Genomic DNA, 7,497 nt, shown 5'->3' with positions numbered 1-7,497 from the left:
GCTGGCTAGGATGCCTGAGGAACTGACATTTCCATTTACACTAAATATAGACACTCGATTTACATATATGCAAACAATTTGTTTTCACCCTCCCTGTTTTCCGCAGCTCTCTTGGCTTCTTAACTGCTTTCTTGCCTCTAGTCTTACAGCTTGCTTGGCCAGCCTCAAAAGAACTGCAGTTACAACGAAACTTTTAAATCCTCTTTCCAAGGATAAAAGGCGTACCGAAAAGTACAAAATTGTAAGTTTACCATTTGTTGCGTGTGTATTCCTTCTTTGTGAGTGGTTTGTTTTCCTCAACATTATGCTCGTGAGATTTGTCCATGTTGGGATGTGCATCTGGAGTTCATTCATTTTCCCTGCTCTGGGAATTTGGATGAATGTGCCACGGTTTGTCGATTCTTCTCTTCACCGGCAGTTGCGTTATTTCAAGTTTGAGGCTGCCACGAGCGATACTTTGCGCGTGTTAAAAGGCGTTCTGTGCACACATTTCTCTAGGCTCAGTTCCTAGTAGTGTCTCTGGGTAATGGGGTATGCCTGTGTCCAGTTTTAGAAGATACTGCCAGTTTTCCAAAGTATACATGCTTTTTTACTAATCTCCATTCCTGTAAGTAAGTGTATAAGGGTTATGTTCTACCCCCTCATCAATACCTCATATTGTCAGTCTTTTAAAGTTGATTCATTTTATGAGCATTTAATGCTGTACCATTCTGGTTTTACTGACGTTTCTTGTTTAGAGAAGATCAGCATCTTGCTGCATGTGGATTAGAAATTTGTTGTCTTTTGAAGTTCCTGCTCCTCTTTTGCTCACTCTATGGGTTGTCTTTTTAAATGACTTGCAGCAGTTTTTTGTATATTTACTTAGGAGTTGCAAATATCCCACCCCACGGCTGTCGTTTTTTATTCTGAATGGTGTCTTTGATGAACAGAAGTTTTCCATTTTGTTATCTGCTTTACCAGATTGTTTTCCTTCATGACAAAGGCTTTTTTAGATTCCATTTAAGAAATCTTTTCTAATCCTAGGATTTGAAGATATTCTACAAAGTAGTCTTTTAGACATACTATTTTGCCTTTTAGATTTATGATGGCCCTGAAATTCATTTTTACACGTAGTGTGAGGTAAGGGCTAAGTTTCTTTGATTTTACGCAATTATCCAATCATTCCGCTATAGTTCATGGAGAAAAACATCTTTTCCTCGCTGTGGTAAAGTGACATTTTTGTTTAGGGTGGCCTACTCATCCTAATTTTCCTGCAATTTTCCTGGTTTTAGCTCTGAAAGTTCTGTGTCCTGGAAACTGTCTCAGGCAAATCAGGATGGATGGTTATGTTATTTTTGTCATAAATCATGTGTGCGTAAAAATGTGGGTCTACTTCTGGGTTCTCTTAACAGAATAAGAAGCCCATTCTGTCACTTATTTCAGCTTTACAAGGCTTGTTATCCTGTATGGAAAGTCATTTTGCCTTGGTCTTCATTTCAGAGGCTTGACTATTTTTAGAATTTTTCCATTTCCATTTTAGAATCAGCTTCTTAATTAATACAAGCAAGAATGGCAAGATTGGGAATGCACCGGTCCTATAGGTCAATTTGAGGGAAATTAGATATTTATAATATTGAGCTTTCTAAGCCCTGATGTATTTAGGTTTTCAATTTCCTAAATAGCATTTTGTCGTATTGTGTGTGGAGGTCTTGTCCCTCTATTGTTAGGTTTCTATAAAACCACTTTTTAAATCACTGTATTTGTTATGATTAAATTTTATATTCTTGTTCCTCATACATGTACACGTGAATTTTGTATATTGGCTTTATATTCAGCGAACTTGCTAAATTCACTCATTAACTCTAAGACTTAGTTTACATACAGCATAAACATTCTTATGTCAACTATTTTGGATTTTCCACCTAGTGGCTGGCTCGCAGGCTGTGGTTGCCAACCCCTGCTGTAGACCATGGTTCCACGCCTTTCCCCGGGAGCGCCTCGTCTGTACCACCGCGTGCTGGACGCGGCAGGGGGGCCAGATTGCTGCTCGCGGGCACAGTGGGAGTCCTGAGCTTTCCAAAGCTGTCCCTCCTTTCCTGGATATTCTGCAAAGTCAGTCAGGTGCCAAATCCATTCCCAGCACTCCATTTCTTTGTGTTCCTCCAAGTTTCCATCTGGTATCATTTTCCTTCAGCCTGAAGAATTTTTTGTAACACAGCATGTGGTCCAAGTGTTCAAAAAAAAAATTCTCTCAGCTTTTGTTAAGGAAGTCTTCAACCTTCATTTTGAACATTTTCTCTGGTTGACAGTTTTCCTTCCTGCCTTTTTTAGAGGTCATTCCATTGCTTTCTAGCTTGCATAACTTCTAATAAGACTGCTGTCTTTCTTGTTTCTCCATATCGGGGTCACAGTTTTAAAGTATTCTAGTAAATAATTTTGGCTTTGTAGGCCCTGTAGTCTCTGTCACAACTACTCAACTCTGCCATTGTATAATGAAAAGTCACAGACAAGAGGTAAACAAGTAGGTGTGGCGATGTCCCAGTAACTATTGACAAAGAAGAAGGAGAAAGGGTAGGTTTGAGGGCTGCATAAAGTTTGCGGACCTCTGTTCTACCTGCAACATGTTCTTTTTCCCTGGTTGCTTTTAAGAGTTTCTCTTTATAATTGAGCTTTTTTTTTTTTTTTAATCGCAGTCGACATACAATATTGCATGTTTCAGGTGTACAATATATCAATTAGACATTTATGTAACTTATGAAGTGATCACCCACCTGACACCATATATAGTTATTACTGTATTATTGATTATATGCCCTATGCTGTACTTTGGAACCCCATGACCATTATTTTTATATCTGACGATCTGGACATATTAACCCCTCCCCTTTTTATCAGTTTTTAACTAATTTGATTATGATGTACCTTGGTGTGGTTTTGTTTATTCTGCTGGGGTGCTGTTAAGTTTCTTGGATTTTCCATTTCTTTACTCAGTGTGTTCATGTTTTCTTTATGTATCTTTAAGCTGCTAGTTTATCAACTCCTCCCTTTCCATAATGTCCTGAATCTGTTCCTATTGATTGGTTTTTCCCATGGGTAGGAGTTTTATTTTCCTCCTTTGAATGCCTGGTAACTTTTGATGAGATGCTAGATATTGTGAACTTTGCTTTCTTAAATGCTGCATGTATCGTATTCCTTTAGAGCAATGATTTTCAACTGGTGCGCTCCAAGAATTTTTATAACATGCAATACCTCTTTAGTCAGGGGCACTGACCTCTTTTCCCTTAGATTGTGAAATAAAAAAAAAAGACAACAGCCAACCCAACAATATCGATCCGGTGTGAATGCATCAAAATCATACTTAAAAAAAAAGTCTCATCAGCCCCAAAATGTGTTTTTTGGTGTGCTGCATAATCTTAGGGATTAGTTTGTGTGTGCCACGAGATGAAAAAGGTTGGAAATCACTGCTTTGGACTTGGTTCTCCATGCAGTTACTTAGCGGTGAGTTTGATTCTGCAAGGCCTGCTTCTAGTCTTGCGTGGGTATAAAGGATCTGCTTTTACTCGAGGACTAATTTAGCTCCACTACTAAGCCACAGCCTTTTCCAGAAGCACCAGATACAAGCCAGGCTAGAAAGGGAGACTAATCGGTTTGTGAGGTTAGTACAACACTGGAGCATAGTGCAAGGGGAGCAAGAACCGATCGGTTGAGGATCTGGAGGGAAAAGTGGGGTGAAGGCAACGGCTGGCTCTCCAGAGACTTGCGTGTGTGAGAGCCTGGGGAAGGTGCGTCCCTGAGTCATCTCAACAAGAACTACGCGAGGTTCAGTCTGACTGAGGCGGCGGAAGGGAAGGAATGGGAGAGAGAAAGCCAGCAGGCAAGCGGAGGTTACAAGGACAGCAAAGAGCTCGGTTAAGGACCACGTTTCTCCACCGTTCAGCACACTACCAATGTAACAAAGAACTTGTTGTTGTTGTTGTAGGGATCACGTTTGAAGTGCAGAAGTGTAAGTGAAGCAGACTGTAGACATTTACTTCACAAAATTTATCGCAAGCCTTTTTTATGTAAGTTGCTTAAGTCTTTTGCTCCCATTTTCCTCCTCCTTACTACTGTCCGTTCATTGTGGCATTGACTTTGGAGTTCTGAAGATCTGTGTTAAAATCTCAATTCTGATCTAAAAAACCCTCAATTTCTGACTTTTTAGCTGCACGAACCCAAGTTCCTACTGTCTTTATTTTCTTTATCTGTAAGAGGGTAAGGGAGGGCAAAGGTCTGAATCCACCTACAGGCTGGTGTCAGTTAAAAAGACTTGTAAACCCAATACCTACCAGTGTCCAGCACATGGTAGCTACTCAACATGTTAGTCTCCTTGGAGTAAAGCCTTAGGAGACGGGACTCTTTTTCTAGCCTAGATGTCTTTATCCGGGTTGCACATTACAATCACACGAGAAACTTCCAAAAATATTGATGCCCAGTCTTCATGTAGTTTAATAGGTCTGGGGTGGAGTCTGGAGACGGTATTCTTTTAGAAAAGCCCTTTAAGTGATTCTAACTAGAGCGCAATGTTTAAAACTGCCGATCGAGCTAACAAAGGCTAACCTTCCATCCCCTGAAATCAAAAGGGGTGTGAGCACACGCACGAGCGTGTGTCCAGCACACAAAACACAACCCGCAAACACGAGCCCTGCTGAGAAAAAGCCACCGCAGGCCTTAGCTGGCACGGGTGAAGGCTGGCAGCACACCTGGCCGACTCCGCAGGTTCCATTTTTCATGTTGCGTCCACACTGGCTGTGTAACGTCGGGGCTGCAGGTTTTACACAACAGACCCCTGTGACTTGTGAACCCCAGACTGCTGGTTTTACACAAATACTTACTTCATTTCTTTAAAAAATATTTCTATAGCCAAATTTCTTTTCACATGGGAAAGCTACAGTTTCTTTACAAGCTAGTTTTTTTTTTTTTCTTTTAAAGCACTGTTTACTTTGAATCCTTGTATTTTAGAAATTCCCTACTCATGTTGAGGTTCATTCACTTCCAAAGAGGACTCCATAAGAAAACTAACTTAGTCAAAACAAAATAAAGCCAACACTATGATGATATGTGGAGGTTTGGTAAATGTTTATAAATGTCTGTGGAACAACTTATATTTTAGACTTATTTTTTAAACTTGGGATAACTTTTGATTCAAATTTCCTTGCTGCACTTTAACCTCTTAGTTATAGGATCCCATCAACCTCACTCCTCTAGATGGTGTTACTGAGTTATTAAAAACACTTAACATTTCCTAGTAAGTTTTCATCAAGTGTGAGTAACTTACCCATCTCTACTTCAGAAATACTCAGTTTTATAAATCTAAACTCTTTAGGAACCCCCCAGCCCCCGGATTTAGGTATGCACAGGGCAGAACATTCTTACGAGAAAAAACGCCACATATAAATGAACGATGCTACCGAAGCCCACAATCAAGGAAGAGCCCTGCTGAGACTTCGGAACTGGAACAAAGTACACACATCAAAACGCTCGCTTCCTGTAAGATCCCTGTCCTAGACGGACTACACAAGTTACGTCTTCTGTAAACCGCGCTGGGCACACAAGCATTTAACACTTTTGTCAGAGGGTAGGAGAAAGTTTTTAAAGAGGTAGCATATAAAAAGACAACTATTCTTACAAATAACAATGATAAAAAAACCAGAAATGAAAAAAAACCCATAGATTTGAACTCAAGATGTATCTCTGAAATGTTTTTTGTTCTTCTCAAATGAGAGGTGAAAATATAATAAGCATTGGGAACCTATCACGAAGTTCCCCCAACAGCTCTAGCCATGAGGGATCTTTATTTCTACATACAAGGGATTCTTCTGGAATCTTACAGTATTGAGCCAAGAGACGGGGATCTCTAGCCCAATGAGCTCTGCTTCTGATAGTTCAGCAGGAAGGGAGCGGTGGAAGATGCTCCTGTGATAGTTCAGCAGGAAGGGAGCGGTGGAAGATGCTCCTGTGATAGTTCAGCGGGAAGGGAGCGGTGGAAGATGCTCCTGTGATAGTTCAGCGGGAAGGGAGCGGTGGAAGACACCTGAATGGAGAAGGGGCAGGTTCCTTTCTCCGACGTGAGCTGTGTGAGTCACGGGTCAGAGTGCACAGGTACCACTTTGTGGATGGGTTCTGAGGGCTTGCTGGACTGAACAATTTTTTTTTGCAAATCTCTGAAAAAACCTACTTTTCTCAATGTGTCAATAACGATCTTTGAAAGGAACAGGCTTACATTTCTAGTTTTTCATTTTTGTCAGCAGTGAGGCCCTAATGAGGGTTTTTTTTTTTTACCAGCAATAAGCAGCTTCATAAACTGACTACCTTGGACTGAACTAAAGAGAAATAGCACTAGCACTCTAGGTTGGCCTTCAAGTCCGACCTGCTAACATGTGCAAGAGGCAGAGGAAAGACAAGGGTTAGGAATATGCACGAAGAAAAGGCCTAAAATGACAGTTAACTAAAGCCGCAAGTGCGTAACAGAGGCGCTGTTGGCTAAGGAATAAATACACAGATGAGAGCAGTCCAAGTATTAGCTTATTAAAAAAAGTTCAGTTGGGTGGGTTTTTGAATAAAGCTTCTGATTGTTCTGGTTCCAAGTCCGGCATAGGTATAGTACTTTAAATTCAGCAAATAATTAATGTAACTATATTTTTAATCTAAGAAGGAAGTCTTTAATTTCAAGCCTTTGGCATTGGAATGAAGTTATCCGAATAGTTTCAGTATTATTACATAACTAGAATTTTATCTTTTTGCCATCATTTTGAAAATTCAATACATACTACCTTGACACATAAAATCCTTAAATGACTTGATATTCATAGACAAAATGTGTGTAGGTCTAATTGATTTTATGGAAGTTTCTAGAAGCAGTTGAGCCCAATATCAATCCACCAAGTATTAAATGATTTTACCAATTTCAGTAAGTGCTAAGACTGATATAATCTGATTAGAAATCATCTAATCTACTGATCACAGGGTGGCTTAGAGATTTGCCATTGGAACAAGAGGACTCCCACAGGAAAGGAAGTGTGACAAAGATTCTTCTGGTCCATTCATTTATAGAGGAGAGAAAGCTCGTTTGATTCTGCAAAGAATTTCCAGTTATTAGCTAGTCCAGTCAGTTTTCCTGGTGGCTGGAAACAGGTCAGAAGTGGGGCACAGTGGGGTGCAGGTGAGGAGTGCTGTTTCACACCGCTCCCACTGAAAGCTCAGGACAAAGATAAACCCCAAATCACCAAATACCATGCTTTCCTTAACCTGTTTTCAAAATAAGTGAGACCAATCTTGAGAACAAGTACAGCCGTGGATGAGCTAAAACCTTTAGGAAAGGGGCACAGTGGGATTGCTCTGGAATGCTGTATAGTCAAGACTCAGGAGAACTGGCCTGTTTCAGTTTCTGGCCAAAGAAAAACGTGGATGGTCGAATCTGACACTTTACCATTTTCTGTGAAATGATAAAATAGAAACAATGGTGCAAAACCTCAAATGAAA

The sequence above is a fragment of the Desmodus rotundus genome, chromosome 9 (genome assembly GCF_022682495.2).
Source record: "Desmodus rotundus isolate HL8 chromosome 9, HLdesRot8A.1, whole genome shotgun sequence".
Classification (NCBI taxonomy): Eukaryota; Metazoa; Chordata; class Mammalia; order Chiroptera; family Phyllostomidae; genus Desmodus; species Desmodus rotundus.
Note: the sequence above shows the minus strand (reverse complement) of the source record.